At 41.5% G+C, this 25,971-nt stretch overlaps 2 pseudogenes; both read right to left on the reverse strand.

Annotated features, from left to right (window-relative positions):
• Nucleotides 1–16,322: 16,322 nt before the first annotated feature.
• LOC148017159 (B2 protein pseudogene) lies at nucleotides 16,323–18,400 on the reverse strand (annotated as a pseudogene).
• Nucleotides 18,401–22,882: 4,482 nt separating this feature from the next.
• LOC148017160 (uncharacterized) lies at nucleotides 22,883–24,563 on the reverse strand (annotated as a pseudogene).
• Nucleotides 24,564–25,971: the final 1,408 nt, after the last annotated feature.

The following is a 25,971-nucleotide window of genomic DNA, read 5'->3' on the forward strand; positions in this document are numbered from 1 at the left end:
GAATTGTATGTTTCAAATGACCAGCAATACTATCCCAAATCAAAGCAAAAAGGCAAAATTGCAAGTTGCTATAATTAGCAAAAAATGCACTAAAATCACTGCTAAAACTGGCTGAAAAGGGTGGATTTCACCAAGAGAAGCACCTGTCCACCAAATATGACCAAGATAACATCAAATAGTAAGCATTACCCTCATAGAAGTACTCAAAATCTGCAGATTTCAGCTTGTTGTAATAAATGACAACAGTATGTAAAACCGTCCCAAAATGAAGCAATCACTGATACATATGTCACTGCAATTGCCAAGTAGCAAGATACATCCAACATTGAGTGTCCAAGGGGCAAGAAGATACCAAGAATTGTCAAACCAATCACCTATCAAGCAAGAGACATCTCATAGGTCTAGAAATCATGCATGTAATGGGTCTCGGGGTGAGAGAAGAGACCAAGCACAAGCACAATTGATAGAGCAAGAAGCTCAATACATAACCATCCAAGATGCATACAAAACTGACAAACCTATGTGATAGAGATAGGTGCATGCCCCAATAGGCATGTCAAATCAACCCACTACAGACTAATTGCAAACATAAAGCTCTCAAGAGAGCAAATGCATGTAACTGCCCCACAAGCTCAAGCTCAAGTGTAATAAGACTCTGTGTACATCTGAATATACTAAGAGGCTCCCACTGGAAGTAAAGCCAAATGCAAAGAGAGCAAGCGATGCTCTAATACATCGAATACATAGCATCAGACATGCCAAATCCCAGTGGGGTACATCTGGAGCATAAATCCCAAGCTATCTCAAACCTGTAAAGCATAAGCCAGAAAGCATTCAAAAAGCATGTAACTGACAACCAAATGTAATGCCCAATCGATCCAAAATGCTCAAATACATCTGAAGATGAAGCTCCAAGTAACTGTCAAGCATGGGCAAACCAAGTGGCATCACCGGGCATCAATAGGCATCAAATGAGCAATGCCAAGAAGCATCAAACAGTAAATGTCAAGTGCTGCCATGTTTTGACAGTCCTGGGACTGTGTATACAGCAAGGGTTGAAGGGGGAAGCACTCGAATTGATCACTGGGAGCAAGCACTAATGCTGAGGAGTCAAGCAATGCTGGGAAAGGTTGCCAAGAGTGTAGGAAGCCGAGGAAGAGCAGGGAAATGCCATGAGCAAGTCAGCCCAACCCCCTAAAAATGCACTAAGAATTGTGATGGTTGTTCCTGGGGGCTAGGGGGTCTTCAACAGGCCTTGGGGGCACTTGGCAACATTGAGGGGGCTCCAATGCAGCCCGAGAAGAAGCCAATGAAGGTCCGGAAGCTCGGGGAGGAGGCGAGAGATCAAAACATACCTGCAAATGAAGGTGCCATGGCTGCCATTGAAGCTTGAGTTGAAGCTCTTCAAATCTGGGCTAAAGAGAATGTTGGGCAAGCTCCAATGCCTTCGCTCTGATATCAGTTGAAAGGGAAGTGGAACCTAGGAGGAAGAAGCTTTGCGATGAGAGCTATGGTGGATGGAGAGCAAGAGCCAAGAGAGAGAGAGACTCAAAAGTGGGAACTCCAACAACCACAATGTGTGGCCGAACCTTCCTTTATTCAAATTGTCACTAAAAGAATAAAGAATAAGTGACTGTGACAGGCACCCGCCACCTGCAGTGTGCAGTGGCAAGTACTGTCAATGTAGTAATACACGGGTGGCTAGGTGGAGGCACCTTTACCCCCAACAAAATTTGAGCTAGTACTCTCATATGATCTATGCCTGTTAAGGACTCTCCAATATAGAAAATGTTCCTTTGTCATTGAATATCAGCACTTGAGCCTTGCATACTCCACAAAATGAATATGACATTATTTACAATGTAAGGTCTTTTTTCTTATCTCACTCAATTCTCTTATATTTGGTTAAGTGGAATAGTCTCATTATCCTCTTAGCACACTCGGATCTCTTGTTGTAGAAGTTTTAATAGCATATGGTGCCTTGATAGGTCTCCTAGCACTCAATATTGGATTCTCATGTCTTGCACCAATTTTGACTATGAACCCACGTGCATCAAGAGATCCCTATTGCATGCACACCTCTTCACCATAGTGATGCAACTTGAGCTTCCCAACTTCCTTACATGGGAAGTCCTTAAACCTAGTAGGAGGAGATTTTCCTAAGGAGTTCACTATGGGTAACTTATGGAATCACATAAGTGCAAGGGAGAAGGGTTTTTTCAAAAAGTGCATAAGCATATACATTAGAGGGAGGTCCCCATTAATTTCCCACTCCAATTGTAAAAGGGGAGGGGGGAGGCAGGAGAAAGATAATTTATTTGTTACATTTTTCAAATACTACAATTTTTTGTGTTCAAGATAATGCACTATCATGGCACACTACTTTTGGAGTGACATGACAATGTATCACCTTTAAAGTGCAATGTGTAATTCATGTGTTAGAAATGTTCTAGTATTTTAAGCTTAATCAATATGAGAAATGAATAGAATACAAAATCTTATATTTAGAAAAGGGGATTTTAAAGACATCATACAAATGTAAAAATGGGGGTCACATTACTCTTGCACGAGTCATAGATAGGGGGCTTTCTAGGATTCTTCCCTCATAGATGTGTCACCTTTACAAAGAGTGAATTCCTCTGGGAGATTTTCTACTTCCTCAATATCGACCTCATACCTAACCACCTCCCCTAATATCACATCAAGCAGTTGGGCCTCCAAAGCTAGTGATTTGAAATTTTGATGGGCCAACTTTGTTATTGTGGCTTGATTTCCTAACTTGGGATATGGAGTAGAAAATGATATTTGAAGAAGACCACTTTAGGCTTACAACCATCATTCTTTTAGAATCATCATTTCCAAGAACATAATATAAGCCAAGTTGTGGTGGCCAACCCAATCATCAACTGGGGCAAGTTCTTTGAGGCCATCACTAAGGAAGCTAAAAGGTATGGAAAGGATCAAACAAGGGCTAGGAGAAATACGCATATGGCCAATCAATGCTTCAGGGAGTGTATTATGTGTGCTCTTACCCTTAGCCCTTTTGAGGTTCATCTCCATCAGCTTCTCAAAGTAGTGGAGCTTTTCATTGACAATTTGCAGAAGTATCAAAGTGAAGCTATGAAAGTTCAGCTAAAAGGAAGTATGGCATCTTACTCGTAGTAGCTTTTTCTTTAAGACCCTTCAAATCAAAAGAGCTAGGGAGACCATCTCCATGATCGAAGATAGATAGGAGAGAATTCACAAAGATCAGGAGTCAATTGCAAAAGTGATAACTAATCATCTAATTGATGTACTTGGCACAACCCCCTACATGTTTGCAAGCTATCATGCCAAAGTTTTTGCATTCTTGGAGAAAGTCAATAGCACTAGCGAGGCCTTTCTCTAAAGAAGACCTCTAGTTTGTTGTAAAGAATATGAAGAGGGGCAAGGCCCTAGGAATAGATGGCATTCCAATTGAAGTCTATCATGCATTGTAGGATGTTTGTGTTGAGGACCTTGTTAGATTTCTTAATTAGGTTTGTAATAAGACGGTCGTTTGCCTCTAAGGAGACCAACATTGGACTCATCAAACTCATCCCCAAATCAATGGATAGAGCCAAGCTGAATGCTTGGAGACCATTCATTATGCTTAATTTTCTTACAAGATCATAGCCAGGGCCTTAGCTCTTAGGATTAAGTTTCTCCTTGGGTGACTTATTCACCCCCAGTAGTAGGGATTTATACATGGTAGGAAATTTCATGATGCAATTCTCAATTTAATCTATTCAATTGACTATGTTGTGACTTGTCAATCAAATTTCTTACTAATCAATACGGAGTTTGAGAAAGCCTATGATAGAATTAGTTGGGGCTTCATCCTTAAAGTTATGACAGTGATGGCTTTGGCTCAGGCTTTGTGAACATGGTTTGGACACCGTTATCTAATACTATTGTAGTTGTCCAAGTAAATGGGGTATATTCTGATCCCTTTGAGTTCAACAGGTTAGTAAGGCATGGCTACCCCATAGACCCCCTACTCTTTGCTATCATCACTAACCCTCTCTTAAGATGCCTTGACCTGAAGGTCTAGAAGGGACTAATTAAAGGGCTCCCTAATGCCTAGAAGCAAGCAATTTGTAGCCTAGTTCTTTGCTGATGATAACTCTAATATGCTTACTGATGAAAGATAGTTAGCCGATGGTGGTTTATGAGGATTTTTGTGAGTTCTCGAGCTTTGCAACTAGCATGCCCAAAAGTGAATTAGTCTTTCTGGGATTCTCTCCAAAACCCCCAATGGGTTTCAAATGTGGGTTTCCAAACCATTCCTCATGACCAAGTGTTCAAGTACCTAGGATGCCCACTTGGGGTGGGAATCTCAATGAAATAGTGAGAAAATTGGCTCCAAAACAAGGTCAAGGCCAAGGTAGACAAATGGAATGGAACCCCTACAAGTTGATTGGGCAAGACAATGATAGTTAAAGTGATACTTTCTTCCCTGATCACTTTCCTTGCCATGATGTTGAAGCTTGGCCAAAGTGCTTGGAGTGCTATTGAAAGAGAATTTGCAGCCTTCCTTTGGGACAACCCTCTTGGCAATAGGGGATAAAGGCCTATCTCTTTGTCATTGGTAACTTCTCTTGAAGTGCAAGATGGATGGAGGAAGATCCATCCTTGGGAAATGCTCATTAGGTACTAGCTCTACGATTGCAAGATCAAAGGCTTGCCAAAGGGACTCCTTGGTTGGATGGAACCCATCCGCTTAGGGAAAAAAGTCTATCTAACCCAATCCAAGTTGGCATACCAAATAGTTAAGATCTAGAAGAAGGTAGTGGAAGAGATAGTGTGGGTTGGATAGAAGAGGTGACTTCTCCTTGATGGAATTCATATGGACCTGCTACTCTACTTATAACCCCCCTTATGTCCCGACTGATTAGAAAAACCTAGCTTACACAAGAGAATGGCTGCCAAAGGAATCTTGGGGTGGAAGGATGTATGGGATACAAAGAGCTTGTCTCTCAAAATTCCTAAAAATATCCAAAACTCACTCAACCTGAATGAGGGAGAAGCACAATTATTACAAAGAGTTATTAGCAAGATTAAGCCCACTTGGCCTACGCCCTCAACTATGAGTAATGCCAGCTCTACCAAATTTCTGAAGGCATCGACTGATAAGCTACTATGGATATGCAGGAATCCTAAAGACACTAGTTTCTAAAAGTAGCAACGTAGTGGAGAAGATGGCACCCAAAAGCTAAAGTCAGAACCTAGGAGAAAATGGTTAAGAGGGTTTGGAGGGCTACCCCTTCCAAGTAGCTAAACATTTAGCTTTGGAGAGTTGTCATGAACCAACTCTCTACTAAAGAGAAGTTAAGCAAGGTCTTCAAGTCCTCCCCCCTTTGTCTCTTCTACAGATGGGAACCTAAGTCTATCCAACATCTCTTTTGGGAATGTATTGAAGTGCATGGACTTTGGAGAAAGCTCAAGAATTAGATAAGCAAGGTAGGCTTTGATGATAGAGTGGGCTGCAAGAGTTCAATTTTTGGTGGCAAAAGAGGAATGAATGAGAGTCTATGAAGCTCTAGAGCACTCTTAGAGCTATTTTGATCAATGCTATTTGGTAGGCTAGAAATGATAGGGCCTTTGGTAGATCCCACAAGAGTAGCTCCCCTCTACATAGGTGGCAGGCTATTAAGGTTGATATTCTAGCCTCTTATAAAATCTTTGCAAAAAAATACAATCTTCAAAGTCTTCTCTTTTCCTTGAAAATATCTTACGGGTTCCCAACCCTCTAAAAATGCCACCTTTTGGCACTTTGTATATATTTTATCATATATGATGAATATACTTAACTGCATTATTAAACAATAATATGATATCTATCAATAAGTTGGGCAATCTTCTACTCAATACAACCCATTTTGCTACTAGAAACATTCTAAAAATGTTATTTGGATTTTGGGACCGTTAATACAAAAGCATGGCTAACCAATGGAAAACCTCCAACATGAAATTACCCACTGCACTTTGGGCTTATAAAACTAACTATAGGCTCACAACCAATCTATTCAATATAGCATAATCCAAAACATTGCATCCTCAAAGCATATTTAGTAATCAAAATCAAGAGATATTTTCCCATGTGGCACCGATACATGTTCTTGGTTTAAGGGCTCCTTAGTAAAGAATTTCATTAGCCAAAATCACTAAATTTCAAAATGTGTCATTTTTTTATGTTGAAAACATGATGTGCTTGCTCCCTTCATATAGCATAATCCTAATATAATTAAAGTCAAGGGAACTATTCCTTTTGTTTCCAAGAGAGATATGACTCAAAGATACTACATATGAATACATTGTGCTTTTTGGATGTGAATTATATGATGAACTTGGCCCTTCACAAACAAAACCACATCATTCAATACAATGCAATCCAAACCTTGCATACTTTATCATCAAATATATCTTTTCTCTCATGGTGCACACAAAACCATATCATTCAATATATCACAATCCAAAACCTTGCATACTTTATCATCAAAGATATATTTTCCCATATGTGCCAATATTAGTTGGAGAAATACTTGAGACCAATAGTTGATGCTAGGAGGCATATTCCACGATGGATTCCACAAAATTATATTGATTTGCTGGGGCTTGTACACAAGGTGGATTCCTTGTGTAAAAAGTTGATGGGGACGCCTATCCTTTTCGGGCGTCACATTAATTTAATGTGCAAGTGGGTAATTCCGGAAAATACATATTAAAATTAATGGAAGTTTATGAGTTTAGAGTGCGCACTTGTATTAAATTAAGGTTAGGACAGAGTTCCAACCTATTCATTTATTTTGTAGCTGAAGACTGCTAGGTATTCACTTTTGTCGGTTTAATTTTATTATTTTCTAATAATTGTGAATGCTTCAGTTGATGTGTGGAGTATGTGGTGGTGGAGTTGGGAAGCATTGGGCGATAGTGTGTATTCAAGTTAATTAGAAGAAATTATCATTTTTGATGGGCGCATGTCTTAGGCATGGTGTTAATATTTATTTTGGCACGTTAATTTATTGAAGTGCTTGACATATATTTATTATTTTGTATGCACATGGGCGCACAATTTAAATATTCATTGTTGGACATTGTATTTGGGCACTGCTTGGCTTTTGGGCCGCCCAACCGCTTTATTCTTTATTTGGACAAAAGCAAACACAAAAGCTAAAGCATGCTAATTGTAAAATTGGGCTATTTTTGAGCTTGGAGATGAATAAAATATTAAATACATGCTTTGTGGAGCACTCACACAAGGCATGGGGGGAGATTGTACCCAATTCGTCTTTTGGCCTCATGTTGTGCAAGTCTATCCTCTAGAATTTTGAGCTTAAAGTAGAGTTCTTTGTTCTTGGGACCTTCCGGTGCTCGCTACGTACGCATACATCATATGATTTGCTCACCAATAGCAGGAAGAGATATATCCTCCACCCATGTGTCACACACACACACACACACACACACACACACAAGCTAAGTCCTTAGATCCTTAGAAAGCTCCATAAAAATTCAATTAGAGTGCGTAATTTAAATTAATATCCAAAAAATGAGTAAAAAATGCCCAAAGACCTACAAAGTCATCGTAAACATTACCTATTATTGGTTTTGAGGTCTCCCTTTTGATATACAATTATTCAAGACCCAAAATCACTATGGTTTAAAAATATACATTTTTTACATGCCAAAAAATGATGTGCTTGCTCCTTCATATGTTATAATTTGTAATACTGTGCAAATTCAAAGAAGTTTAGCTCATAAGATCCAAAACGCTACACCTTTCAAGATTCTTTGAACTTGATAACATGGAGTGGGTGTTCAAGCTAGATTGTTGAGTGCACCGAGATCCCCAACTCACAAAGTAAAGAGCTTTGTTGAGTTCTTTACATGTGGCTCATTAAAGTACTCACATCATTAAGAAGGTGGATGGCTTCCTATAAAGTTTGATGGTTATGTACACTATGAGCTATACCCAAAGTACTAGATGGAGACTCCATTTGACAAATGATCTAAAAAATAAATAGGAAATTTAAGGATAGAATTAATCATATTGCTAAGGAGGCTATAATAATTAAAATGATATACATACGTTTCACATGACTACACATGGTTTTGATACAAAAGACATCACTTATTACATAATGACTTATTTAACATTTATAAATTTTCATGCATGGAGTTTTGCAACATGAGATAAATAATAAACCTTTAAGAAATCATTCATATCATGGGAAATCCTTGGGGGGGGGGGGGGGGGGGGAGGTCACTATATGTAAATATCACACTTGTTCAAAGGATATTAGAAAATACCCTTTCCTTACATGTTGTAAGGTAATAAAATGATCCCTTTTACTTTAAGAAACTAACGGTTTTTTTTTCAAATTGTAATTAAAAACCCCCTTGTGTAAATACAACCCTACGAGTTTTACTAAATAAAATAACCCTTCCTTTGATCAAATGTGGTACACTTACATTTTTTAAGGTGACACCCCTTGGATGTATTCAAAGGGTACAAGCAAAGGTGGAATGCTAAATGGCAATGGCCCAAAGAGACACTTCAATGATATGGCATGATGATGCGGCTATAACATGCGAATTGTGGTAATTGGTTGAAGTGTGTGGCTACTACGAAGAGGATATTGGCACAACTAGCTACCTGAAGCAACTTGTCATCAGGGAAAGAAAATGGGCATTGAAGGCCCATGCATAGCAAGTCAAAGATGGAAAGCCATTGACCATGTGTATGAGGAGATGATGTTGCATGTATGCCAAATAAAAAGAATTCAGCTCACAATCTCAAAACATTCAAAATTGTCCACTCCACCTACACTTGAGTTTCTAGGTAGCTTTCTTATTTGATGGTTAAAGATAAGGATGGGTCAACACTTTTAAGAAAAAGTGACCCTTGGTAAAATGGTTGCCTGTGCCTTTTGGCATACCTACATTTTAGTGGAAAGGTACTTGGAATGTGGTCTTTCTCCAAGGATTAGAGTGTGTGAAGGTGAAAATTGAGAGATGCCTTAAGGAGTAACTAATACATGATGGCCATCTAGTAGCTAGACATGAGAAACTCTAGTAGGGTAAGGCTTTGAGGTTGAATATGAGCTTGAACTATGTGAAGGGGTAAGACTATTGTATGTTTCACATGAAAACATAGCAAATTTAATACATGGTATCTGTAGACATTTAGGTTTTCAGATCCAAAAGACATGCATTATAAAACGTAATGATTTTGGCTGAAAATTTTGTCTATCAAGGGAGGCCTCAAAACTTATGAATAGGTGATGTTTTATAGTGGTTTTATAGTAGGTGATTTGACTTTTTAAGCTCATTTTGGGGGTCCAAAGGTCAAAGTATGCACTTAAAGATTTATGAGATCTATAGGGGACTCAATTCAAAATATGTATGAGAGAGAGAGAGAGAGAGAGGGGGGGGTTGCCAATAATAACTTTTTAAACATATCTCTAACTAATCTTGGAACCAAAAAGGCAATGATCCCTTTATGATCTTGAGCATCACATATGTTTTGTTTTTGGATCATGCGATACTTATTGAATTCTAGTGTATAAAGAGAGAAACCTCATCATGCTTTCACATCTAAGAACACAACACATTAAAATATAGTATTTTTTAGTCTTATTTATTCCCTTGACCTCTCATAATATTAGGATTTATTTTACATGAAGGAAGCAAGTACCTCATGTTTTCTATATGCAAAAAATAGTATGTTTTTAAAGGTAGTGATTTGGACTTGAAAAGTTGTCTACTAGGGGTCTCAAAATCAAGAATAGGTCATATTTTAGTCTTTTTACAGGGTTTTGGGCCTTTTCAACTCCTGTTTGGGATCATAAAGGTCAAATTATCTACACTCTAAATAAAGTTTCATGAAATCTATATAGGGATCTAGGGATTGAGTTTATAAACATATACATGGGTGATGGGACCTGAAATGGGCCGGCATTGGATATAACACTAGCCAGACCTCATGCTCATGATACACAAACACCCTCACGGCCTCGTGGACCGGGAGCGTCAATCTAATGCTAAAGAACAAACTGCCCTAAAGCTTAATTCATGCGTTTATAGTTCATAGTCCAATGGTTCCCTTAAACTCCTCAAAGGGAGAACCCTTACACATTGGCAATACCACGATCACACACATATGGAGGCAACCTCACGGTAGAAACACCGCGGCCCCATTGCAGCTCTCCTACATCGCAGGGATTGGCCCTTTGATGCGCTGCTAAATATATAACACAAACAAACACAAACTCCTCTCAAGGTACCAATATTTTACGTTCCAGAATGTACCATTCCTCACTACACTTTCCCGTTAGGACCCAACGACTAACCTACAGCTTAGGACATCCTCTCACGCTCATCGTTGGTCACAACCTAAGGAAGACAGGTGCCATGCATCCATGAGGTTTTTCTCATATCTTTTAATTATTATGCTTAATGCAAATCGTGTATGGCTATGTGATCAGACAAAAGAAAGATCAACATCGTGCATGGTGTATAAAGCATTCTTTCCATGAATTTTACTAGTGCGTGTTGCATTGAAAGGAGGCACTGAGCCATATGCCCATGCTACCATCCTCTTTATTTAAACCATTTCCTATATGCCAAGTGCAATGCATAAATCAAATCTTTTCTTTATCTTTCAGCGTTTCAGCCCCTTTTTATCCAACTCTTAGCATTTTGCATCATTGATCGGTTAGATAGGGTTTGTATGCATTTTTCCCTTTTAAAAACCCGATAAATATGCACAAAACATAGAAACGAGGACAAACCAAGGCCAACCTCGTGCTTTGCCATCATTATACATTGCACAAACATAGATATAATTTTTTCTAATTTTCCTCAGCCCGTTTTCTATTTTTCCCTAATTTTAAACCCATTTTTTCCATTTTTGGGCAAATTTCCCCTATTTTTCTTTAATAAATAATGACTGAAAATGAAAGTTGATTGTGGACTATGGCCCTTAGGTTCATTGACAGCAAAAAATCAGATTTAGTTGGTGTGACATATCATATTTCTCATTTATGTAGCAAACCCCCAATTTTACCCTTAAAACGCGTGTTTTTTTATGTATTTTGACACTAATTCCGGCCATGCAGCCTTATATTTTTTTATTTTCAGGATGCAAATAGTTGAAACTCATGGAAAACAATGTCATAATAAACTTTCATCCCATATGAACAAGGTTTCATAAAGCAAATAGCATAAAAAGATTATTTTCCTTTGTAAAAATAGCATTACCGCTTATTTTCAGGTCTCGATTTCTTGGTCTTGATTACAGGACTGATTTCCAGTATGCATTTAATGCTCGGCATCTTCAAGAGCAGCACTCTTTATGTTTTCATCCATCTGGAAGCAATCCGGTCTCATCCGAACAAGCTTTCCTCTATCATTCTTCATTGTCTTCTTCCACACAAGAACTGCCCCTTAAGGGAGAGAGAGGGAGGAGAGAGAAAGACTAGATCTGGTTCTTCTCATTCCCACAACCATTTCACGGGAGAAGACAGGTGATAAGACCAGCAAGAAAGGAGAAGATCGGGGCCATGATCAGTTGGATGGGTTGTTTGTAACCTGCCATCTCCCCCATCATGAGAGAGGGTGCAAATATCGGCGTGAAGATGATGGCCCCTTCTTCCTCCCTTCTCTCTCCACGTTTTTTGCTTCAAAAGGTGCATAAAATTTTAGAGGGGGGTCCAAACTCAAAAGGCATGCCCAATTTTGGCCTCCCAAGTGTCCACCTTTTCATATCTTGACCATTTTGTGGCCATTTCCCCGTCTGGGCTCCGATTTGAGTGTTGTAAATTGTTGGGCGTCAAGCTTGACATCCCGCATTGGCTAGCAACTCTTGACAACCTGCATGGTAATCTAAAAAATTATTAAAAATCCACAAGTGTCGCTCGGGCGTCTTTTAAAGGTCGTATTTCACTTGGTGCTTAAAATCGTCCTAGTTGGAGCCGCCGCCTTCGATGTTGAATATTTTTTTCCTAAATTCTGGATTTTTTGGCAAATTTTAGGCACGTCCCGGGCTCAAAACTCCACAGTCATTGGCGACCACGGGATAGGGCAACTGAGCCCATCGAATCCCACAACAGATCTGCACAAAACAACCAAAGAAAGCATCAAGCTGATACAAAATAGATACATACTAAACACAGCACAATGCTCACCGTACCCCCTGACAAAACCAAGGTATAACATCCACAAGGAGTAGGACTAGTATAATCTGATAAAAGGTCCGAAGCTAGTCACTAACCAGCTGCTCCAACATGACCAAACTAAAAAGAACTATCAAAGAGGTTACCCTAAGTGGTGGTCTGAACTACCTACCATACTAAGGACAACACAACCAGGAGCTCCTACTAGGCGAGGACTCCAATAGCCTGATCAAGAAGTAAAGAAGCTGAGCTAGTGACCCAAGGAGAACAGGGCATCGGCCTCAGGTCCTGTCTCGGTACCCAAGAACCTACCAAGCCCTTGCAAGGCGATACTTAATCCTTTTTTGATGCTCACTTTTATTTTCGCTCCAACCTTCCTTACTTTCTTCTTTTCCAGCAAGAAGCCACCACTAGGAAGACAAGGCATCGGCCCCAGGACTGACTCGTCCCCAGGAACCTACCAGGCCTCCGCAAGGCGATGATCAACTACTTATAAATTTTCCTTTCTTTTCTTTTCTACTTTTATAGGGGGTTAGAACCCCTTTTTACACACCTCTGTATATATTAATCGCCTTTAAGATATTCAGGGTTTCTTTTCATCATCATTATTTTCTTCTTCGGCAGGCTTCTCTAACTGCCTCACAACTAACAAGAACTCCTAGAACGGCTGCCTAACAGGCTAGCAGAACAAGGTCACTAGGACCCCCTTCTAAAACAAGTCTTTCAATGTATGACAATGTCTTTACAGGAGGCAACGACTACTCAGGTCTCCCTCAGACATCAGACCTAACCTAAACCTGGGACTTCATGCCTTGGACTCCGGTCCCCAACAAGAAAAGAAAAATCCCCCAACAAGTACACAGACACATACCACGAGATGCTTCCATGCAACAAAGGCTCCTTCCAAGCTCTTCTTTGAACCTCTCTAGCACAAAACTACAACAAGAAACCATTAACCGCACCTGTACTAAACAGACAACTGGCCCTCTTGGCCTAATGAAATAAAACATTCCTCTAAAGAAACTGAGCGGCCCTCTTGGGCTAATGAAATCTGGACGTAATATCCAAAGCAGCTCGCCTTCCTAACTTAAAACTAGATAGGTCATTTTAGTCCACGTAATACGGATGTCCTTGGTATATACATCACACCCTATCAGACTACGCAGGGTGCCAAGGATAGCATATCATAGGTCGACTAGCCCCATGCTACTCATGCAAGTTAGGTAAAAGCTTGATCTTGTATTTTTTTATCTTAGGTTTTTGTAGAGCTACAAGTCCAAGCCTTTCCACAAATAACTCATCAATAAGACCGATCCCTTCTTAGGCACTATGAGCTGAATGAACGGCCTCAGTGGGCTCACGTGTCCCACATTTACTATCATCCGAATAAACTAGTCGTTCAAGCGGTTGAGTGGCTCCTTTGGCACAAATAATCATCGCTTTGTACTCATTCGAACCTCCCCTATTTGGGTTTTCACATAAATCAGTGCTGCGACCCAAACTAGGTAGAGCTTCAAGCCTAGGCACATCACATGGGTGTATCCCAAGGCAGTGTATATTGTCAGATGTATATCCAATCTTATCCTCTTGGGGGTTCGACAAAATATATCTAGATGGGATCCTTGGCCTTGCATCCGACACTCCTGCCACACTTTTGGAGATTTTGGGTCTCCAAACCCATCTCACATTTCCCTTAATATTCTTGCATTCTCTCAATTTGCTGCACTGGTCTAATGAACTAAATGCAAACTTATCCCTATGGCCAAATGGCCTCACATCTTTATGACCTTTGTGAAGCACAGGTGGACTTTTAGCATTTTGCATCCTCTTTACAAAAGATGTCTTTACTTGTTTACGTCCATACTGCAAATTTTTTTCCATAAGAACCATGCTTTCACTGAAGGGAACAACATCCACCCGGAAGCATGATTCCGACACCAAAGGTCTCTTAAGAGCCTTACTAGCAACAAAATTAGAACCACACACAGAATGCTTATCAACACTCATAGGCCCATTGGTTCTATCCATGTTGCCATCACAACTACCTCTCGTGGAAGTGTTGCAAGCCCTAATGGGACTTGCATAGCTTGGAATCTTTTCACTGAGAGGCATGTCATTACTGCTCATAGACTTGCCCTTTTCTGCTTTGAGATTTTGGCCACCAAGGTTCCTCTCATAGACTACCTTGGTATCAACAAGTGAGCTGTCTCCTTGTAGAAATGGTTGGAAGCTAGGATGCACTTGTACTGAGCGGGGAAAACTCCAAAAGTTTTCCCAGCATCTCTGAACATGACCCTCATAATCAATGGCGTGCATTTTTGCTTTCCTTAATGACTTAGGATTCCGCAGTCCCACTTGGATTTGTGTATTAATCTCTAAGCCATTCAGAAAGAGCTCACATAGCACATCATCTGGTAATGCACTGGCTCTTCTTGGCCAAAGCCTAAGAGTACTATCAAAGGCTCTAGCATACTCTTTAACAGAAAGATAAGACTCCTGTCTAAACTGCATAAGGTGCCCTAAGACCTGAATCATAGGGAGCTTCTTTTCATACTCATCTAGAAATCTATCACAAGTCTCCTCAAATGATTTGATCGACCCTCTTGGGAGGCTCCAGTACCATTTCCTTGCCTCTCCCTTTAGGGTACTTGAGAATATGAGCATCCGGTGTATATTGTTAAACCCACTTGCCAAGCAAGTTAGGTCGTATTCTCTCAAATGCACCATCGGATCCTCATTTGGCAACCCATAAAACATTGGGAGATCCCTATAAAGAGCAGGGCATTTAGTCCTCTCCTTTGGGATCAAGACTGGGTTATCAAAATCTTCGTATTCCTCTTGACCTAATACTAGTGTGTTAGGGTCTTTAATCTCTTCCATTTCCACCTTTACTGGTGTGGAAGAGTCACTAATTCCATGAACTTCCCTTTCCGCCAACTCACAAAGTGGTTTAGGGAGTCCAACACTATGCAATAGGGAATCTATCCCATCATCTGCTAGTGGTGTTCTAGTAAGCCTATTCTCATCTGCCACCACTTTGCTAGAACTTAGGATAGGTCCTAATGAAGTCTTCCTTACTAACAATGGTTTTCCACACACATGGACATCATCCAATGCTTTATGGATCTTGGCAATCACACTACGGTACCCAACTGCGTCAGGCACTAGCATCGGATGTATCTTTAGATCATAATCATCATGTCCTCCTATGTGCATATTAACCATCGTTGTCACAGTCTTTTCTATGACATTATCATCATGAATGATCATAGACGATTGTGTCATCTTAGCACTACTTTCACTTTTCCTTTTCTCTAATCTCCATGGGCTGTTAATATTAGAGGTAGCTCCATGGGTATTTTCCCATAGTGACCCAAACTCAAGCATGGTATCACTTTCAGGGAAAAGGGTAAAATAGTCAATCACCCGACGTGTCAAAGATCCCACTAGACTGTTCAAGATAGACAAAGTATCCTTTGGGTGTTGGGAATTTCTTCGATTGACCGTCATATTGATGACCAAGGTTTTTATTAGACTAACTTGATATCCACCGCTTCTAGGTGGCTATCGACCAATAGAATAAAGCTAATAGGTCCCTTACGAGACCAAGATTCGGAGACCGCCACTTATCTGCAGCTCCCGGTAGACGCACCACTGATGGGACCTGAAATGGGCCGTCACTGGCTATAACACTAGCCGGACCTCATGCTCATGATACACAAACACCCTCACGGCCTCGCGGACCAGGAGCATCAATCTAATGCTAAAGGACAAACTGCCCTAGAGCTTAATTCATGGGTTTATAGTTCATAGTCCAACGGTTCCCTTAAACTCCTCAAAGGGAGAACCCTTACACATTGGCAATGCCACGATCACACACATATGGAGGCAACCTCACGGTAGAAACGCCGCAGCCCCACTGCAGCTCTCCTACATCGCAGGGATTGGCCCTTTGATGCGCTGTCAAAGAGATCGTGTAAGGGCTGCAGAACACGGGGTTCAAGGTACAGCAAGAAATAAAGACTATCAAGAAGATCTCGATAACACAATTTTTGATGCCAAGTTCATTATATTGTTTATCCAATCTTTTACAAAAGAAGAGTCAAAAATAAATGACAAAGCATGTCAATCTGTCCTCTGTTTTTCAATAAGTGTATGAACTAGTTTTCAGGATTCCATACAAAGTAGGAGTCTAGTAGGAATCAAAAGAAGTATGCTCAGTCAAGCACAAATGAGGAACAATCTGATTGTATCTCCAAAGCCAAAGCAGGGTATTAAATTGTCTTCATAAAAAGGTGGAGTATTCATTTCTGAGAGAATATAGGCAGGTACTTCACTTAAGCCACAGACATGTTGCTACTCTGCTGGTCTTTCAAGCTTTGTGCTGTGGCCATGCAGCTATCCACTCCCTGCTCCCACTGCTCATAATTCTGGCTGTCTATGACTCAACTGCATGTCTATCCAAACGATGCATATCACATGTACATAAGCATCTATGTATGAATCTGCCCTGTAATCATATGCTATGTGTTAAGACCCTCAAAACTCCACCAATTGTAGTTCTGTCCACTGTAACTTCACACATAGGAGTTGAAGAACAGTGAGAATGGGAATTGTAACTACTCATTAGGACATCATCTTAGCTTGCTAGGAAAGAGCCTTTATCATATGCCTGTTGTTCAGCACCACAGTATCAGCCTGTATTTGTAACCAGGACTACTAGCTTTGTTTCAAGTACAGCTTTGGCATGTTAACACTTGGCTAGCATATCACATTTCCAGTCCCTATGCAGAGCCACCCTCCGTGAACAAATCCAGCAACTCCAAAGACTCAGGGACTGAGAGCTGCAAACGGAATTTTGGCCCATCATAGTGATACAACACTGGCCTGAAAAAGTCTTACTCCAAGGGTTTGCAAATTTTCCTGACTCGAATCCACACCTGTGCTGGAAATCTCGATTCTCCTTTGCATTTTTTATCCTCCCAAGCAGTAGGATCAATATTTGAACCTCCAAAGCTAGACTGAATCGCGATATCTCTGTGGTAAGCCAAAAAACTGCCTTTTTCAAATCCTATTGCATGGTATCATTGTTGCAAACAAAGATATAGCCACCGAGTGTTTCATTGCGAGGCAGCGTTTCAGAGGATGGCAGGGATTTGAATCTCTTCTCAGTGCTGTTTGCAGAAATAAGAGAAACGCTAGAATGGGGAACAACATTAAGCAACCCTGGTTTCTGCTCAACTCCATTGAGTTTCAAGTCCATGCTCAGAAGCTTGAACACGAGTTCGTCTTTGGCCGCATCAGACTTCAGCTTGTTCTGTCGTCCTCGAGCGATCTTGGGTTGCATGTCAAAAAGGCTCCTCCTCACTTCGCTGCCCGTAACCTCTCTGTCAATTTAAGTGCGCGTTTGGTCATCGAATGCCAGCTTACTAGCCACCAGGTTCCACATTCGATCTTCCACCGAGTGCAGCCATGCCTGGTCATCGTCGAGGGGCTTCCAGTGACCCTCATCCTCAGCCCCAAATTGAAAACAAGCAATAACTGTTGGCCATGCGTAACTCTCCCGATAGAATCGAATCCACGGTTGGCTTCCTTGTTCCCTTCCTCTGTCTTTTCCTCTGCTCGTCTATGCCATCGACTCCTTCCTTTCTCTGTAGCAATATCATCACCTTCAGAAGTCCTTCATCGTCATCGGCCTCTCTCAGACACAGGTAGTTGTCTTTTTGTCTTCTACACTCACAATTCCGCTTGTCTTGAGCGAAGGCGATTGGCTCGACATTGGATCACACGACCTTCCCTATCCTCGTCATGAAGAGCGGAAACAATCCCCAACTCGATTCGAGCTAAAATCTGCAGATGCTGTGGCTGCACGCAGTGCTGGAGTATCTAAGCAGGCACCCCAAACAGCACCTTTATGACCTTCAAATGTGCCAATCCAATCTCCTGTCTCTCCATTCCACAGCATAGGCTTCCCCATCTCAGAAAAAGCGCAAGTCCGAACAATATGCTTGTGCTCGAAAGAGTGCAGCTCATCCCCACTCCAAGCATTTCAAAAACTCCTCTGATCGATCTTGTCTTGCCCGTCTTCAACATGCCCCCCTCTCGGAAAAACCCAGCGGTCCCTAAATGCAGACTCGCCGTCCCAGGTAGACCCACCACAGACACCAAAAACAGACCGAGAGATTCCAAAAAGCTCTCTCATTCAAATTCTTTCCCTCCAATTAGCATTACTCCCCCTTCCTTTTCGCCACAGAAACGAAAAAGAAGGAACCTTTCCTCCCATTCAAGCGCATGACAATCCATCTTTTTCCCTCCCTTTTTCCATTCGAATATCCTCCCTCTATCTTTAGCTTCCTATCTTCCATTTGTGAATCCCTCTTTTGACGCATAGAGACCAACCATACAAACAGCCTCGTTTGGACAGTATAACATAGTCTCAACAAAATCAGGGACCTTATCACTGGAGTCCTGATTACAATCTGGATCTGTGAAGGACTCATTGTAAGCTTGCCCCAAGTCTCGGATGCTCCCACAAACAGGACGGTCTACAAAGGGTAGGATAAGTTTTCCTTCCTAGTACAAGCATCGTGTGTACAATACATTTAAGGGAATATATACATACATTGGATGTAGTTTATTAAAATGCACCACACAAACAATGAATCACACGCAGAAATTAACACAAATGCACAACAAAAATTGGAGGTGTTCACGGCTCAGATGCGCAGCATCACGACATCCACCCCCTCTAAACCTGCGCATCCTCCGGATGTGCCAACTATCCAGGATCATTCAACTCCACAAACAGGTCAAATCCAACTTCTGATTCTAGTAAACCTGTTTCTCCATCATCTTCATCATCCCTATGAAATTTTTGCCCCTTTCGAAACAGCTGATAGAGAACATCTGCAATATGAGCAAAATGAGGAATCCAAATCATGTAAAATACACAAGCTCCCACAAATCTCCGCACCTCTGAAGTAGTTGAGCAATACTCTGCAATCCCGTTTATGGCATCCACCTTTGCAGGAGAAGGCTTTCTGCCATAGTATCCAACCATATGCCCAACTATGATGACTTCATTAACAGCAAAAACAGATTTCAGCCCTGAAAACTTATGTCCAATATTTGCAGGATCCCTCAACATAGGCTGTTTCATAGCTTTTTCAATCTGCTCATCACTATCAGAAGGAAGCGGGCCTGCAACCGGCTTAACCTTCTTATCAACTGTTTTATATTTTGTGTCAACCTTGGCATCATTCAAGCACTCTTTTCTTTGCTGCAATTTCTGCAAATTTTCAGCATCTTTCAACTCTGTTGGCTGAAAAATTTCAGCCTTTAGCTCTATGGACTGCATGGGTGCAGCCTGAAACTCTGTATGCAGAAATTTTTCTGCATTCAACTCTGTTGGCTGAATGGATTCAACCCTCGGCTCTATGGACTGCATAGATGCATCCTGAAACTCTGTATGCAGAAATTTTTCTGCATTCAACTCTGTTGGCTGAATGGATTCAGCCCTCTGCACTTCTGTTAGCTGATCAAGATCAGCCATAAATTCAGTTTGCTGAGTTTTCTCAGCCTCTAACTCTGTTTGCAGCATAAAACCAGAAATTTCCTGAAACATTTCTAAGGTTTGCACAGGTATGAACTTTGAACCTTTGCATACATCAGTTTTCAGCATTGCTCTCATCTCAAACAATGTATCTGCATAAGACATCCCTTCATACAATCCATCTACATGCTCTTCTGCTTGCAAAATACCTGCATTCTTCAACTCTTTCTCCTTACGACCAATGTACTGCCTGGCAGCTCTAGGCAAATCTGAAATTTTCTGATAACTCACTGAACTATCTGAAGTAATCCCAACAAAATTATTAGAGAAAGACTGGCTACCAGGAGGCGAGATCTCCTCTTTTCTCCGCTCCGTACCACTGGCGTCTCGCAAGACAGCGGTACCTAATGAAAATCCAACTCCTTCGCAGGTAGTGGTGCCTCACGCAAGGAGTCCCTGTTTCTCGGATGATTTACCCCAACAGTCATAAACTGAACAGCTCGCATACCATCTTTACTGCGTATCCGCGCATAAGCTGATCCGTCATCCATCACTTTTGTTTCCATTCTTGCTTCTGTAATGAAAGGTTGTCCAAGAATAATCGGATAAGAGCATGAATCCTGAACAAAGCAATGATAATCCTCTTCAACATTACCAATAGAAATTCTGATACTCGGACAAGCAGCATACATATCACGAGAAGTATTATTGGCGGCTCTCATGCGCCAGCCATGCTCTGCATCCATAGGCCACTTGCCACTCTCATAAACACCTCGAGCAATAAGATTAATTTCAGAACCATGATCAACCAAAGCGATCAAGGGAATTTGTTTCTCTCCAATCCTTACCACTGTCTCAGTGGTTGCTCTAGCCCAATGACTTCGTGAAAAATGGCTGCGAGGAATGAGAATAGGGAACTCATCATCTTCATACTGCATAGGCTGCACTATTTTCTCCACAGAAGCATTCTCAACCATCACTGCATCATCATGCTCTTCTCCAAGAGCTCCATGCCACAATCCCTGTAAAGCAGGTCCTTCCATCGCATGCCGTTTCCTCCTCAAAAGATCCTGCATCTGATCCTGTATTTCTCTTCTAGCAATCCCAAGAGCCTCTCCAACAGTAAAAGTGACTTCACTATTCAAAATTCTTTCATGAAAAATCTTACTCATATCCGTTTGCATATCAAGGTCTGACAAGAGCTTGAATCCTGGCTCTTTTCTTGGTTGCTTCTTTTCCTTCTGCTTGTCTCCCATTGGTTGATCGGAACCTGTTTGAGTTGGAGAATTTGACATAGGTGGAGCTGTATCAGGTGGTGAAACAAAGTCACCCCCTCTAGTCTTTTTGGAGGAGCTAGGACCCTCCTCATCTCTTCTTCTCTTTTCCTCAACCATGGTATCTAAACCCTGCGTTTTAGCAATATAAGCAAAAATAGAATACCTGTCAATAGGAGAATCCCATCCTGTTTCTCCTCGGATGCTAGAGCCCACACAAGTCATAGTAGAAGTTTGAACTTTCCCTCTTCTCGCTATCTCCAAGGCAGAAGACCATAAAGCAGAGTCTCCATCAGATTTCTGCTCAAGCTGGACTCCAAAAGCTGAAGCATCTCCTCTAACACTCACATAAGCTGATCGCGCAGCCATATCATCAACAAGCTTCTTCATACCTCCCTTACCAAAGTTCGTGTCAAGAGGAGCGCCAATCTCTGTCAGCCATATCTTTCCATCTTGTCCCCAGAACACTACATTCTTCCTACGTGCTTCCTGAAAAGCATCACAATCTCTGCAGTGTTGGTGCTCTGTACTATCACACCAAATACATCGTCGCCCTTTTCTTTGACCAGCTGGAAAAGCAGTCACTGGAGCAGGTGCTACAGCAGGTACTGACATAAGTTGCTCCTTTAACTTACCAACTTCAGCTTTGACTGCTTCAATTGTCAAATCCGCCAAGCCTTTAATAACATCATCTACAGATAAGGGCACTGGAGCAGCAGGTATTGGTGGATTCACAGCAGGAAGAGTAGGCTTAGGCAAAGAAGTAGCAGGGGTAGAAGAAGAAATCTCCAAGGATTTTTCAGGAACTGATCCTGTATTTCGATGCAATCTGACTCTCCTGCGCTGCTTCTTGACAAGAGCATTCACAGCATCAATGACATGTCTCCACTCAGTCTTTAAACCTGAATCAGTAGCTTGATCTTCCAAAAGATCATCCAACTTCTCCTGTAAATCAGCATCTGCAGCTTGCAAAAATAACTCCACTTTCTGCATCTCCAAAGCTTGTTGTTCAGTCCCATCCAACTGATCATAACGGCTTTCAAACTCTCGCAGAAGAGCGGTAACAGAAAGTCCCTTATTAGGCATAGAAACCCATGCTAAAAAATTCCTGCGATTCATAAGACCTGTATCCTCCAAGAAATATTCATCTTTTAATGCCTTTTTAAATTCAGCCCAACCTGCATGTGCCTCTTGAATTTCTGCAATTCGACCTTCAAGAGCGCGCACCACGATCCGCAAGAAGTAGCGGCTCCAAACATCTTGAGAAACACCAAAAAACTTCATCTTTTCTTCATACAAATGCAGGTAAGTTGACACTTGCTGGCCAGTAAACTGCTTCATCTCCTGTTGGACAGCTTTCAAGGCATCCATAGCATCACTGTCTCGTTTTGCATGCACTTGCTGCTGCATATACATGGTAAATGACTGAAACAGGTTCTTCATGACATTATCATCTGTCATCTCTTCTTGCGAGTCTCCCATCTTGCTGATGACGCAGCACTTTCACGTCGGGTTCACCAGAAATGTCAAAGAGATCGTGTAAGGGCTACAGAACACGGGGTTCAAGGTACAGCAAGAAATAAAGACTATCAAGAAGATCTCGATAACACAATTTTTGATGCCAAGTTCATTATATTGTTTATCCAATCTTTTACAAAAGAAGAGTCAAAAATAAATGACAAAGCATGTCAATCTGTCCTCTGTTTTTCAATAAGTGTATGAACTAGTTTTCAGGATTCCATACAAAGTAGGAGTCTAGTAGGAATCAAAAGAAGTATGCTCAGTCAAGCACGAATGAGGAACAATCTGATTGTATCTCCAAAGCCAAAGCAGGGTATTAAATTGTCTTCATAAAAAGGTGGAGTATTCATTTCTGAGAGAATATAGGCAGGTACTTCACTTAAGCCACAGACATGTTGCTACTCTGCTGGTCTTTCAAGCTTTGTGCTGTGGCCATGCAGCTATCCACTCCCTGCTCCCACTGCTCATAATTCTGGCTGTCTATGACTCAACTGCATGTCTATCCAAACGATGCATATCACATGTACATAAGCATCTATGTATGAATCTGCCCTGTAATCATATGCTATGTGTTAAGACCCTCAAAACTCCACCAATTGTAGTTCTGTCCACTGTAACTTCACACATAGGAGTTGAAGAACAGTGAGAATGGGAATTGTAACTACTCATTAGGACATCATCTTAGCTTGCTAGGAAAGAGCCTTTATCATATGCCTGTTGTTCAGCACCACAGTATCAGCCTGTATTTGTAACCAGGACTACTAGCTTTGTTTCAAGTACAGCTTTGGCATGTTAACACTTGGCTAGCATATCACATTTCCAGTCCCTATGCAGAGCCACCCTCCGTGAACAAATCCAGCAACTCCAAAGACTCAGGGACTGAGAGCTGCAAACGGAATTTTGGCCCATCATAGTGATACAACACTGGCCTGAAAAAGTCTTACTCCAAGGGTTTGCAAATTTTCCTGACTCGAATCCACACCTGTGCTGGAAATCTCGATTCTCCTTTGCATTTTTTATCCTCCCAAGCAGTAGGATCAATATTTGAACCTCCAAAGCTAGACTGAATCGCGATATCTCTGTGGTAAGCCAAAAAACTGCCTTTTTCAAATCCTATTGCATGGTATCATTGTTGCAAACAAAGATATAGCCACCGAGTGTTTCATTGCGAGGCAGCGTTTCAGAGGATGGCAGGGATTTGAATCTCTTCTCAGTGCTGTTTGCAGAAATAAGAGAAACGCTAGAATGGGAAACAACATTAAGCAACCCTGGTTTCTGCTCAACTCCATTGAGTTTCAAGTCCATGCTCAGAAGCTTGAACACGAGTTCGTCTTTGGCCGCATCAGACTTCAGCTTGTTCTGTCGTCCTCGAGCGATCTTGGGTTGCATGTCAGAAAGGCTCCTCCTCACTTCGCTGCCCGTAACCTCTCTGTCAATTTAAGTGCGCGTTTGGTCATCGAATGCCAGCTTACTAGCCACCAGGTTCCACATTCGATCTTCCACCGAGTGCAGCCATGCCTGGTCATCGTCGAGGGGCTTCCAGTGACCCTCATCCTCAGCCCCAAATTGAAAACAAGCAATAACTGTTGGCCATGCGTAACTCTCCCGATAGAATCGAATCCACGGTTGGCTTCCTTGTTCCCTTCCTCTGTCTTTTCCTCTGCTCGTCTATGCCATCGACTCCTTCCTTTCTCTGTAGCAATATCATCACCTTCAGAAGTCCTTCATCGTCATCGGCCTCTCTCAGACACAGGTAGTTGTCTTTTTGTCTTCTACACTCACAATTCCGCTCGTCTTGAGCGAAGGCGATTGGCTCGACATTGGATCACACGACCTTCCCTATCCTCGTCATGAAGAGCGGAAACAATCCCCAACTCGATTCGAGCTAAAATCTGCAGATGCTGTGGCTGCACGCAGTGCTGGAGTATCTAAGCAGGCACCCCAAACAGCACCTTTATGACCTTCAAATGTGCCAATCCAATCTCCTGTCTCTCCATTCCACAGCATAGGCTTCCCCATCTCAGAAAAAGCGCAAGTCCGAACAATATGCTTGTGCTCGAAAGAGTGCAGCTCATCCCCACTCCAAGCATTTCAAAAACTCCTCTGATCGATCTTGTCTTGCCCGTCTTCAACATGCCCCCCTCTCGGAAAAACCCAGCGGTCCCTAAATGCAGACTCGCCGTCCCAGGTAGACCCACCACAGACACCAAAAACAGACCGAGAGATTCCAAAAAGCTCTCTCATTCAAATTCTTTCCCTCCAATTAGCATTACTCCCCCTTCCTTTTCGCCACAGAAACGAAAAAGAAGGAACCTTTCCTCCCATTCAAGCGCATGACAATCCATCTTTTTCCCTCCCTTTTTCCATTCGAATATCCTCCCTCTATCTTTAGCTTCCTATCTTCCATTTGTGAATCCCTCTTTTGACGCATAGAGACCAACCATACAAACAGCCTCGTTTGGACAGTATAACATAGTCTCAACAAAATCAGGGACCTTATCACTGGAGTCCTGATTACAATCTGGATCTGTGAAGGACTCATTGTAAGCTTGCCCCAAGTCTCGGATGCTCCCACAAACAGGACGGTCTACAAAGGGTAGGATAAGTTTTCCTTCCTAGTACAAGCATCGTGTGTACAATACATTTAAGGGAATATATACATACATTGGATGTAGTTTATTAAAATGCACCACACAAACAATGAATCACACGCAGAAATTAACACAAATGCACAACAAAAATTGGAGGTGTTCACGGCTCAGATGCGCAGCATCACGACAGCGCTGCTAAACATATGACACAAACGAACACAAACTCCTCTCAAGGTACCAATATTTTACGTTCCAGGATGTACCATTCCTCACTACACTTTCCCGTTAGGACCCAACGACTAACCTACAGCTTAGGACATCCTCTCACGCTCATCATTGGTCACAACCTAAGGAAGACAGGTGCCATGCATTCAGGTGGTTTTTCTGATACCTTTTAATTATTATGCTTAATGCAAATCGTGCATGGCTATGTGCTCAGACAAAAGAAAGATCAGCATCGTGCATGGTGTATAAAGCATTCTTTCCATGAATTTTACTAGTGCGTGCTGCGTTGAAAGGAGGTACCAAGCCATATGCCCATGCTACCATCCTCTTTATTTAAATTGTTTCCTATATGCCAAGTGCAATGCATAAATCAAATCTTTCCTTTATCTTTCAGCGTTTTAGCCCCTTTTCATCCAACTCTTAGCATTTTGCATCATTGATCGGTTAGATAGGGTTTCTATGCATTTTTCCTTTTTAAAAACCCAATAAATACACACAAAACATAGAAACGGGGACAAACCGAGGCCAACCTCGTGCTTTGCCATTTTTATACATTGCACAAACATAGATATAATTTTTCCTAATTTTCCTTAGTCCGTTTTCTATTTTTT

Source organism: Lygodium microphyllum, chromosome 22, assembly GCF_053477565.2.
Source record: "Lygodium microphyllum isolate KBCC chromosome 22, Lygodium_microphyllum_v1.1.10, whole genome shotgun sequence".
NCBI classification, from domain to species: domain Eukaryota; kingdom Viridiplantae; phylum Streptophyta; class Polypodiopsida; order Schizaeales; family Lygodiaceae; genus Lygodium; species Lygodium microphyllum.